The sequence below is a fragment of the Phascolarctos cinereus genome, unplaced genomic scaffold (genome assembly GCF_003287225.1).
Source record: "Phascolarctos cinereus isolate Bilbo 61053 unplaced genomic scaffold, phaCin_HiC Scaffold_726;HRSCAF=1367, whole genome shotgun sequence".
Classification (NCBI taxonomy): domain Eukaryota; kingdom Metazoa; phylum Chordata; class Mammalia; order Diprotodontia; family Phascolarctidae; genus Phascolarctos; species Phascolarctos cinereus.
The window spans coordinates 352149463-352163085 of record NW_027556098.1 but is presented as its reverse complement, the minus strand read 5'-3'; positions in this window follow the sequence as shown (position 1 = coordinate 352163085).

Here is a 13623-nt window from a genome sequence, read left to right as displayed (position 1 = left end):
TGATTCTGAAGAGTCCTTAGATTTCACTTGACTGCCAAAGAGTTTCATCACACACACACACACACACAACACACACACACACACACACACACACACACAGAAGGTTAAGAACTCCTTCTCTATGCCTATACCTTTAATGATTTTTAGAATATATGTAAGATGTACTTTGTCAATGGCTTTTTCATCATCCAGTGAGACAATCAAAGGGAAGCTAGGTGGCATGGTGGATAGAGCACAGGCCCTGGAGTCAGGAGGACCTGCCCTATTGCCTAGCCAAAGAGAGAGAGAGAGAGAGAGAGAGAGAGAGAGAGAGAGAGAGAGAGACAGAGAGACAGAGACAGAGACAGAGACAGAGACAAACACGTGGTTCTGGATGTTTTTATTCATAACATGGTTATCTTTTTGTTTATGTTGAACACACCTTATATCCCTTAGTATAAATCCAACTAAACCATAATGAATGTCTTGTTTTTCATTTATTCATTTGTTCATTCATCTGTTTATTTATTTGTGAATTGCTGTGTGTGCGGTTTTTTTCTTTTAATTTGTTTTGGGGGAAGAGGATTTTCTTCAAAAGCTTTGAATTTAGCTCTTAAAAGGAGTTTGGTAGAGTTATTTCTTTTTCTTTTTGAATAATTTGTATTGTAGGTATTAATTGTTCATTAACTCTTTTATAGCTTTTCCTGTGAATTCTTGCTGACAAGGCTTTTTCTTCTTTGTTAATTCCTTTATAGCTAGTTCAATTTTCTTGTGTGAGACTGGATTACTTAAGATTTTCATTTGATGTTCATACGAATATAGGTAATTTCCGATTGCTTTTGAGTTATCAGTTTGGTGGCATAGGACTGTATAATTTCCAATAATTCTTTTCAATTTTACTGAGTTTGCTTTTTTTTAAATTTTAAATATATTTATTTTTAGTTTTCAACATTTACTTCCACAAGATTTTGAGTCCCAAATTTTCACCCCATCTTGCCCTTTCCCCCACCCCAAGATGGCATGCATTCTGAATATCTCTTCCGCTAGTCTGCCCTCCCTTCTATCTCTCCCCTCCTTCTCTTATCCCCTTCCCCTTCTACTTTCTGGTAGGGCAGGATAGATTTCTGTATCCCATTTCCTGTATTTCTCAGTTGCATGTGAAAATATTTTTTTAAACATGTGTTTTTAAAACTTTGAGTTCTAAATTTTCTCCCTTCCTCACTCCCCACCCACACTCATTGAAAAGGCGAGCAACTAAATATAGGTTATACATGTGCAGTTATGCAAAACACTTCCATGGTAGTTGTGATGTGAAAAACTAACTCTATTTCCCTTAATCCTATCCTGACCTCCCATTTATTCTATTCTTTCTCTTGACCTTGTCCCTCCTCAGAAGTGTTTGCTTCTGATTACCCCCTTTCCCAGTCTGCCCTCCTCTCTATCATTTCCCTGCTCTCTTGTTCCATTCTCCCCTTATTTTCCTGTAGGATAAGACATATTTCCATACCCAATTGAGTGTATGTTATTCCTTCCTTAAACCAAATTCTATGAGAATAAGATTCATTTATTCCCTTTTGCCTTCCCCTGTTTCCCCTCCACTGTAAGAGCCTTTTCTTTTCTGTTTTTTTTTGTGAGATAAATTACCCCATTCTACCTCTCCCTTTCTCCTTCTCCCAGTATAATCCTCTTTCAGCCCTTAATTTTATTCTCCAGATATGATCCCTTCATCTTCAACTCACCCTGTGCCCTCTGTCTATCTATATCCATATCCATATCCATATCCATATCCATATCCATATCCATATCCATATCCATATCCATATCCATATCCATATCCATATCCATATCCATATCCATATCTATATCTATATCTATATCTATATCTATATCTATATCTATATCTATATCTATATCTATATCTATATCTATATCTATATCTATATCTATATCTATCTATATATATATAAAATTCTTTTCCCTCCAACTACCCTAATATTGACAAAGGTTCATGAGTTATAAATATCATTTTTCCATGCAGAAATGTAAACAGTTCAATCTTAATAAGTCTCTTATGATTTCTCTTTCCTGTTTACCTCTTCATGTTCACTTGAGTCTTGTATTTGAAAGTCAAATTTTCTATTCAGCTCTGGTCTTTTCATCAGAATGCTTGAAAGTCCTCTATTTCATGAATGACCATTTTTTCCCTGAAGGATTATACTCAGTTTTGCTGGGTAGGTGATTCTTGGTTGTAATCCTATCTCCTTTGCCCTCTGGAATATATATTCCATGCCCTCGGTCCCTTAATGTAGAAGCTGCTAAATCTTGTGTTATCCTGATTGTGTTTCCACAATACTTGAATTGTTTCTTTCTGGCAGCTTGTAATATTTTCTCCTTGACCTGGAATCTGGAATTTGGCTACAATATTCCTAGGAGTTTTCCTTTGGGGATCTCTTTCAGGAGGAGATCAGTGGATTCTTTCAATTTCTATTTTGCCCTCTGGTTCTAAAATATCAGGGCAGTTTTCCTTGATAATTTCTTGAAAGATGATGTCTAGGCTCTTTTTTTGATCATGGCTTTCAGATAGTCCAATAATTTTTAAGTTCTCTCTCCTGGATCTATTTTCCAGGTCAGTTGTTTTTCCAATGAGATATTTCACATTCTCTTCTATTTTTTCATTCTTTTGGATTAGTGTTACAGTGCTTTATTTCTTAAATTGTCACTAGCTTCCAATTTCTCCTTTCTAATTTTTAAGGAAGTATTTTCTTCAGTAAGCTTTTGGACTTCCTTTTCCATTTGGCCAATTTTGCTTTTTAGGGCATTCTTCTCATTGGCTTTTTGGACCTCTTTTGCCATTTGGGTTAGGCTATTTTTTAAGGTGTTATTTTCTTCAGTATTTTTTGGGTCTCCTTTAACATCACTCTCAGTTTTTCCTCTACTTCTCTTACTTGCTTCACAAAATCCTTTTTGAACTCTTCCACGGCCTGGAACCAATTCATATTTTTCTTAGAGGCTTTTGATGTAGGAGCTTTGGCTTTGTTGTCTTCTTCTGGTTAAACTTTTTAATCTTCTTTGTCACCAAAGTAAGATAATGTAGTCTGACTCTTTTTGCACTTCTTGCTCATGATCCTGGCCAATTACTTGAGTTATAAACTCTTTGTTAAGGTAGGAGTCTGTTTCCAGTGTGGAGAATGTACTATCCCAAGCTTCAGGGGTTTTGTGCAGCTGGTTTTCAGAGATCCTTCTAAGGACCTGTAAAGTTTCAGTTCTTCCAAGGTGCTATGATCAAGGGTGAGGTGTTTACTCCTTTCTTGGCCTATGCTCTGGTTTTTGAGTGACCACAAGCAGTCTTTTCTGTCTTGGAACTGTGAGGGTTTCCTCTGCACAGCCACTACAAGCTCCACAACACCAGCACTTCTCCTTGCCCCAGGACCGCCACCCAGAACTGTGACCCAGATCCAAGCACGGGCAAAGCAAGAGAATCCTGCACCAGCAGAGAGATCCCTGCAGTCCCCCTCTGATCGACCACCTGATTCCCCTCAGTCTGTGAGCCAGAAGCTTAGGAGACAGCCCCCATCCCAGGGGCCATGCTCTTGGGAACTGGAGCTGAGACTCCACGCTCCTCTCTCACCATTGTAGAAACAGATTTTCCCACTGATCTTCTAAGTTGTCTTTGGCATTTGTGGGATGAGAGTTCTGGAAACTGCCACAACTGGCCACAATTCAGTCCTCTGAGGCCTACTCTATGTTTGCTATGGCCTGCGCGCCCACTCCGCACTATGCTCACCTACCGGGCTTGCATGATATACCTTTCTGATCAAACATCTAGCCTGTCTTGGGCTGGAAATTTGTTTCACTCTGTCTCTTTGTGGGTTCTGCTGCTTTAGAATTTGTTCAGAGCCATTTTTCATAGGTATTTGGAGGGGTTTGGGGGACAGCTCAAGCAAGTCATGGCTTTTACTCCGCCATCTTGGCTCCGCCATTTAAGCATTCTTCATGAAAAGACCAGAGCTGAATAGAATATTTGACTTTCAAATAATAATCAAAAGGTAAATAGGAAAGGGAAATCATAATGGACTTAATAAAGTTAAACTGTTAATATTTCCACATGGGAAGATGATACTTGTAACTCATAAGACCTTTCTCATTATTACGGTAGTTAGGAATATATATATATATATACAGAGGGCAAAAGTGTGAATTGAATATGAAGAGATCGTATCTAAAAAATAAAAAAGGGGTGGGAGAAAGAGAGGGAAAGGTAGAATGGGGTAAATTATCTCACATAAGAAACAAGAAAAAGCTTTTACAGTGGAGAGGAAGAGGGGGGAGGTAAGGGGGAGTAAATAACCTTACTCTCATAAGAATTGGCTCAGAGAGGGAATAACATACACACTCAGTTGGGTATAGAAATATATCTTGCCCTACAGGAAAATAGGAGGGGAAGGGGATAAAAGGAAGGGGGGAGGTGACAGAAGGGAGGGCAGACTAGGGGAAAGGGTAGTCAGATGCAAAACACTTTTGAGGAGGAACTGGGTGAAAGGAGAGAGAAAATAGAATCAAGGGGGGGGGATAGGATAGAGGGATATAGTAGGGATCCACAGGATAGAGGCAATAGTAACTGTGAAAAAAATTTGAAGCAGGTTTCTCTGATAAAGGCCTCATTTCTCAACCATGTGGATAATGGAGTCAAATTCATAAAAAATAAGAGCAATTCCCCAATTGATAAATGACCAAAAGATATGATCGTTTTTCAGATGAAGTAATTAAAGCTATATATAGGCATATGAAAAAATATTCTAACTCACTATGGATTTCAGGAATGCAAATTAAAACAGTTCTGAGATATTACCTGATACCTATTAGATTGGCTAGTAGGACAGAATGTGGGGAAAATGAGATATTAAAGCACTTTTGGTGGAGCTCTGAACCGATTCAGCCATTCTGTAGAACAATTTGGAACTATGCCCAAAGGGCTATAAAACCATGCATACCCCATTGACCCAGCAATATCACTACTAGGTCTGTATTCCAAAAGAGATTTAAAAAAGGAAAAGGACCTAGATGTACAAAAATATTTATAGCAGCTCATTTCTGGGGGCAAAGAGTTAGAAATTGAGGGGATACTCATCAATTGGGGAATGGCTGAACAAGTTGTGGTATGTGATTATGATGGAATGCTATTGTACTGTAAGAAATGATGAGCAGGATGCTCTCAAAAAAAAACTGAAAAGACATGCATGGGCTGATGCAAAGTGAAATGCACTGTGTACAAAGTAAGATGATCATTGTAAGATGATCAGCTGTGCATGACTTAGCTATTCTCAGCAATATGGTCCAAGACAACTCTGAGGGATTTATGATGAAAAATGTTATCCATCCCCAGAAAAAATAACTGATGGTGTCTGAATACAGATTGAAACATACTTTTTTTCCCCTTTACTTTTCTTGAGGATTTTTTGTCTGTTTTCTTTCACAACATGATTATTGTGGATATGTTTTGCATTACTTACACATGTATAACCTATATCAATTGCTTGCCTTCTCAGTGGGTGAGGGGAGGGAGGAAGGAAGAGAATTTGGAACTTAAAGTTTTAAAAACAAATGTTAAAAATTGTTTTTGCATGTAACTGGGGAAAATTAAAATACTAAATAAAAAAACAAAAAAACAAAGGACAAGCAAACAAAATAAACATTAAAAAATGTCAGTTTTAATTTCTAAAATAATAAATATTGGCAGATATAATCCATGTATGCAAAAGCTCTTTGGAATACTCAACGATTTTTAAGAATATAAAGGAGTCTCAAGACCAGATGTTAAGAATTACTAGGCTCAACTATTTCTAAAGCCCCTTTCTGCTTTTAATACCACGGTCTTATGAACTACCCTAAAGGGACTTGGGTAGAAGTTTCAAAAAGGCAGGTTCAGGTTCATCATAAGAGCACACTTCTTGGCAATTAAAATTGTCCCCAAGTGAAATGGACCTTGGACAGTGGTGAGTACTCCATCACTGGAGTTCTTCAGATTGGGGTTTGATGACCACTGGTCAGGGATATTTGAGAGAAGATTCATGGACAGGTATTGATTGGATTGTTAGATGATCTGTTTTTTTTTTCAATTTGAAAATGAAAGTAGTTGATATCTAGCAGAAAACAGAAAGGAATTTTATCCCCCTCATTATCCACCTAGACTGCTTTATTCAAGATAAGATAAAACTGGCTATTTTCTCTCTGAATCTTTACACTATAAACTTTGTCATCTAAACAAATGTCTTTTCCTTCCTCCCTATGATTTCTGCCTTTCCTCCTCATCTCATCATTTTTTCCTATTTATTTTTGGCATTTTTTTTTTGGTGAGTTAGTTGGGATTAAGTGACTTGCTCAAGGTCACACAGCTAGTAAGTGTCAAGTGTCTGAGGTTGGATTTGAACCCAAGTTCTCTTGACTCCAAGGCCAGAGCTCTATGAACAGTATCATCTAGCTGCTCCTATTTTTTCCTATTTTCTCTTTCTCTATTTTAATTAAAATGTGACAAACACTTTAGAATAGGGGCTCTTATCCTGAGGTCTATAAACTTGGTTTTAAATACATATTTTTGGTAACTGTATTTCTACATAATAGTTTTCCTTTGTAATGATATATATATATATGCATATATATATATATGTATACACATATATATTTTATGCATTTAAAAGAAGGGGTCCAGAAGCTTCATCAGATTGCTGAAAGGGACCATAACATAAAACAGTTAATAAACTGTGATTTACGGCACACAACAAAAAACAGCAACAACAGTAACACAAACGTGTAGTTATAATGCAGCATCGTTCTCACCAGCTATAAAATACTTTCCCAAACTACTTAATCTACTCTGTTTTTTTCCCCCCAGAATTGACTATGAACAAACTAAGCTGTCTTTCAGAGGAGAGGTTAATGTGACTAGGTGTGTTTTCTAAGAAGGTACCAAAGAGCAGAGAGCTGAGATTAATGACTTCGGACTACTCAGGTAGTAACAAGTTACCCAATCCCCAAGCCTATTAATGACCCCAGATTGTTCTATTGTCGATTTGCATTTTCCACACTACTGCCTAGTTAAAAGTATCTGCACAAATCTTTAACTAGAAGTATTGGGCATAACCAGTATTCTTTATCTTTTTCTCATTGCTGAGTTAAGGAAAAATTTGACTACTCCTGGAAGCCTCTGGCATATTCATGGCTAAGGTTTATTGCCTAGTCAGAGTGAATCTTCATGTCACAATTTTGGGCAATTTATTAAATCTATTGTAGCTGACTTCCTTGCAATTTGTCATCATTTTGACCCACTGAGTTGCATCTGTTTAGCTTATCCAAGGGTCTTCTTTCTTTCTCTTCTTTTCATGAACCATTACCCACAATCCTCCCAACTTTTAAGACAAAAAGGGAAAGAGAAAATTTTAAAAGTCATTTGAGACACTTGTGAATGTAGACTTTCTCTTTGGTGTTAGAAAAAGCCTTCACTAAAGAAAAAAAAAAGCCTTCTCTAGCAGCAGCCTCCTCTGGTGCCTTACTATGGCATGGAAGTGACTGTCAGCTCTTGAAAGCTGCTGACCCAACTGGAAGTGCTTCAAGAGCAGGCCCAGGGAGAGACTATGAATCTAGTACTCAAGAGCAAGCCTAGCTAAATTGGGAGACTCTCTGCCTCATGGCTGGCCACCATCAGAAGGCTGGGCACCATCACCAGAGCTGGCTACCTTGTACTTCTTTGTTGGAGTCAGAACAGCTCATGACACCACCCACTAAGCAGTGGGGGGGGGGTGCCATCTGCCTCAAAGGGCAGGCCCACATTGACACTGATCTTTTCAAGTGTTACAATTGTAAGAATGTTACAACCATCTACAACTACAATTGTAGAATGTTAGAATTGGGGAAAACTTTGTAGATCCACCAGTCTAAGGAATCCCATCTGTAACAGGTCTGAGAAGTGGTTATCCAGCCTCCACTAGAACACCTACAGTGGTAACAGCTCTAACCAATCCTCCTGAAACAGGCTGTGAGGCTCCAGAGTCAATATGTTGGTGACCAGAGCTTTTTGTCCTCTCCTCTGAGTGTGAATTATGGTTCCAGGAACTCCTCTACAAGAGGAGACAATGAGAAAGAGCCAAGACATCAGGTCTCCTGAGCCCTCTTTCCCCCCACTACTATCCTTCCTGCCTTCCAATACATGAAGGGCAAAGTTTGGTGGCAGAGCGGGAAAAGATTTGATTTGCTTTTCTCTCAAATCTTTAGGTCAGGGGACACTTTGGGTGGCCTTCTAATTCTCCAGTCTGTTCTCCAGGACCATTCTCCCTCCAGTCTCCCAGTAGGGGAACATTAAACATACCTAGACCTAGAAACATCTCTTCCCTTCTTAGTTTCCAGTGACCATAGGGCATCCTTTGTCACTAGGTCCCTGTGCCTCAAACTCTTCAATCCCTGGAGATTTTTCTAGAGGTCTAACTTAAAGATCTTCAATTCTATCACTTCTTTTCCTAAGCCTGTCTAAATAACATAGGGTCAGAGGTTCTGATTCTGGAATGAGGATGGATTGATGGAAAAAAAGCATGGACACAATGGAGGTCTTCATTTTCAAAAACTGAGCCAGGAAAGTTATGGTCTCACCTAATCTTGTCCTTGGTGTGAGGTTAGAACTGACACGGAGACTCACAGACCCAGCCACAGACAGACAAATAAATGTATTTATAAACATGAGCACACACAGTGCATGAAGAGACACCCCTGAGAAAGGAGCAGTATTTATCTTGCTCCTTCCCAGGGGACCTGGTCTGTGTGGTACAGAATGAGTTCTTGCTGATATTCAGGTCAAATTGGCCTCAACCTTCCTGCTCCTTTTAATCCTACCCCTGAGGATTAGTGATGGGCAACAGAAAACACAAACCCTGCCTCTCCCAACCACTCCCTCCTCTACACAAACAGGCCAGTCTCACACATTACACAGTCACACACAGTTATTTACACTCAAACTCATGCTTAATTTCTCATGTACAAACCACTTGAGTCTCTCATATGCATATTTAGTTAATTATCTACACAAGTGTGTTGTACATGCATACCTTGAGTCTCCCACATATACTTATACTATCATGTACTTTCTCATACACACATATCCTGAGTCTTTCTTGCACTCAGTATAACAAATACACACACACACACACACACACACACACACACACACACACACACACACCCCTCAGTGGTCATCTAGCTTAAGCCACCTGTGAAAAAGAATCTCTTTACAACACACCTAACAACTGGTCATGTGGCCTTTCTTTGGAGGCAGAATTGTGCTGGAGGAGTAGCCAATTGTTTAATGCTCAGTGTGAGCATTGACACAAATGAGAACTCGATTAATTGGTTGTTTTTTCCTGTTTTTCATTTTTTTGTTTTTTCAATTGTCTAGACTTAAGAAAATGATGGAGAAAATATGTGCAGATTAAACTTAAAAGTGTGTTGGTGATACTTTTTTTTTCCTGAAGAGCCAATTGCTAAACATTTACTGATGCACCAATGCTTAAAATTTCTAATTAAGAATGAGCCACTATCTCCAGATGAAATACATTAGACTTGTAGACAGAATGAATTGTTAGGAATTATTTTTTCTCTGACATCAAAACTAAGGTTGTTTTTGTTCCCCTCCCCCTCCCAATGCTTCATGGTTCCTGATTCTATCCTCTGGGGCCAAGAAAACAAACCTAATCCCTTTTTCACATGATAACTTTTTGAGCACTCTAAGACAGTTGTCATCTCTCTGCCTGCCCCCTCCCCAGTGTTCTTTTCTCTAGGGTTTACATCCCAGTAACTTTAAAAGATCTTCATGTGACATGATCTGCAGACCCTTCATATCCTATTAACTCTCCTCTGAAAGGGCTCCAGTTTATGAATGTCTTTTTTCTGTTGTTTTTTGGCAATTGGCATTAAGTGACTTGCTCAAGGTCACATAGCTGATACCTGAGGTTGTATTTGAACTCAGGTCCTCCTGACTTCAGAGCTGTTGCTCTATCCACTGTACCACTTAGCTTCCCTATCAATGTCTGTTTTTTTAAAAGTGGTGCCCAGAACTGCACGTGGTACAGTAGATAATTGGTACAGATGATAGTGTGCTGGCCCTGGGATCCGGAGGACCTGAATGCAATCCACCCTCAGACACTCTCTTGTTATGTGACCTTGGACAAGTTGCTGAACAACCTCTGTCTGCCTCAATTTTCTCATCTGTAAAATGAGGATAATAATGACATCTACCCTCCAGGGTGGTTGTGAAGATAAAATGAGATGTTATATGTAAAGCACTTTGCAAACCGTAAAGTGCTATATAAATGCTAGTTTTATTGCTACCCCAGATATCATCTAATGAGGATGAAGTTACAGTATCACTACCTTATTCCTGGAAACTGTATCCCAATGTATCCCAAGATTGCATTAGCTAGTTTTTTTATTTTGCTGCCACATTGCAGTGGACTGATATTGAGTTTATAGTCCACTAAAACCTACTAAAGCTAATCTTTTTAAAATAAATTTTATTTTAGTTTTGGACTTTCACTTCCACAAGATTTCAAGTTTCCACTTTTCTCCCCATCTCTCCCCTCCCAACACCGCAAGATAGTGTGCATTCTGAATACATCTTCCCCTAATCTGCCCTCCCTTCTATCTCCCTCCCTTACCTTATCCCCTTTCCCTTCTATTTTCCTGTAGGGCAGGATAGATTTCTATAACCCATTGCCTGTATATCTTATTTCCCAGTTGCATATGAAAACAATTTTTAACATTTGTTCTTAAAACTTTGGGTTCCAAATTCTCTCCCTTCCTCCCCTACCTCCCCATCCACCCTCATTGAGAAGCAAGCAACTCGATACAGGTTATATATGTGTAGTCATGAAAAACACTTCCATAATAGCCATGTTGTGAAAAACCAACTATATTTCTTTTCATCTTTTCCCTCCCCCCATTTATTCTATTCTCTCCTTTGAATCTGTCCCTCCTCAAATGTGTTTGCTTCCTCTATCCTGCCCTACAGGAAAATAGAAGGGGAAGGGGATAAGAGAAGGGGTGGGGAGATAGAAGAGAGGGCAGACTAGGGAAAGGGATATTAAGAATGCATGTCATCTTGGGGTGGGGGAGGGGTGAAATGGGGTGAAAATTTGGAATTCAAAACCTTGTGGAAGTAAATGTTGAAAACTAAAACTAAATAAATTTATATTAAAAAAAAATTAAAAAAAATTTAAAAAGTGTTTGCTTCTGATTACCCTCTCCTCCAATCTGCTCTCCCTTCTATCGTCTCCCCCTCTCTTATCCCCTTGCCCCATATGTTCCTGTAGGGTAAGACAGATTTCTATACCCAATTAAACATATATGTTATTCCCTCCTTAAGCTTAATCTAACGAGAGTAAGAGTCACTCATTCCCTCTCATGTTTCCCCACTTCTCCACTATAAAAGCTTTTCCTTGTCAGTTTTATGTGACATAATTTACCCCATTCTACCTCTCCCTTTCTCCTTCTCCCAGTATAATCCTCTCTCACTCCTTAATTTTATTTTTTAGATATCATCCCTTCATCTTCTACTCACCCTGTGCCCTCTCTATATACATATACACATATATATATTCATACATACACACATACATACATACATACATATTCTCTCCAACTACCCTAATACTGAGAAAGGTCTCATGAGTTACAAATATCATCTTTCCATGTAGGAATGTAAACAGTTAAACTTTAATAAGTCCCTTATGATTTCTCTTTCCTATTTACCTTTTCATGTTTCTCTTGAGTCTTATTTTTGAAAGTCAAATTTTCTATTCAGCTCTGGTCTTTTCATCAAGAATGCTTAAAAGTCCTCTATTTCACTGAATATCCATTTTCCCCCTGAAGGATTATACTCAGTTTTGCTGGGTAGGTGATTCTTGGTTTTAATCCTAGGTCCTTTGACCTCCAGAATATCATATTCCAAGCCCTCCACTCTCGTGATGTAGATGCTGCTAAATCTTGTGTTATCCTGATTGTGTTTCCACAATAATTGTTTCTTTCTGGCTGCTTACAATATTTTCTCCTTGACCTAGGAACTCTGAAATTTGGCTATAGTTTTCCTAGGAATTTTCCTTTGGGGATTTTTTTCAGGAGATGATTAGTGGATTCTTTCAATTTCTATTTTACCATCTGGTTCTAGAATATCAGGGCAGTTTACTTTGATAATTTCTTGAAAGATGATGCCTAGGCTCTTTTTTTTGATCATGCCTTTCAGGTAGTCCAATAATTCTTAAATTATTTCTCCTGGATCTATTATCCAGGTCTGTTGCTTTTCCAATGAGATATTATTTTTCATTGTCTTCCATTTTTTCATTCTTTTGGTTTTGTTTTATAATTTCTTAATTTCTTATAAAGCCATTAACTTCCATTTGCTCCATTCAAATTTTTAAGCAATTATTTTCTTAGTGAGCTTTTGGATTTCCTTTTCCATTTTGCCAGTTCTTCTTTTTAAGGCATTCTTCTCTCATTGGCTTTGTGGACCTCTTTTGCCATTTGGGTTAGTTATTTTTTAAGATGCTACTTTCTTCAGTATTTTTGGGGTCTCCTTTATCAAGCTGTTGACTTGTTTTTCATGATTTTCTTGTATCACTCTCATCTTTCTTCCCAGTTTTTCCTCTACTTCTCTTACTTGCTTCTCAAAATCCTTTTTGAGCTTTTTCATGGCCTGAGACCAATTCATACTTTTCTTGGAGGCTTTGGATGTAGGAGTTTTGACTTTGTTCTCTTCTTCTGGTTGTATGTTTTTATCTTCTTTGTCATCAAAGTAAGAATCTAAGGTCCAACTTATTTTGTGCTGCTTGCTCATCTTCCCAGCCAATGATTTGAGTTTTAAACTCTTTGTTAAGGTAGGGGTCGGCTTCTATTGTGGAGAATGTATTGTCCCAAGCTTCGGGGGGTTTGTGCAGCTGTTTTCAGAGATACTTCTAGGGATCTGTAAATTTTCAGTTCTTTCAAGGTTTATGATTAAAGGCCAGGCGTTTACTGCTTTCCTGGCCTGTGCTCTGGTCTGAGTGATTATATGCACACTTTTCTGTGTTGGAACTGTGAGGAGGATTCCCTCTCCACTACTACGACAAGCTCCACCACGCCAGCACTCCTCCTCACCCCAGTACCCCCACCTAGGACTGCAACCTAGCATGGGCAAAGCAAGAGAATCCTGCCTTAGCACCAGCAAAGAGATTCCTGCAATCCTACTCTGATCAGCCGCTTGATCCCCCCACAGTCTATGGGCTGAGTGCTCTGGAAGCACCTGCCACCCTGAGGCTGCACCAGGACTGGGGCCAGACTATGCTTCTTTCTCACCTAGGTCCAACAGGCCTTTCCTACTGACCTTCTAAGTTGTCTTTGGAGTTTGAGGGTTTAGAAGTCTGGAAACTGCTACAACTGCTAGCAATTCAGTTCCCTGAGGTCTGCCCCAGGTTTGCTGAGGCCTAGTCTTTGCCTGCATGGCCCCTGTCAAAATGCACCTCTCTCCCAGCCCAGAGCAACCAACCTTTCCAATCAACCATCCAAGTTGTCTTGGGCTGGAAATTTGTTTCAATCTGTCTTTTTGTGGGTTCTGCTGCTCTAGAATTTATTTAG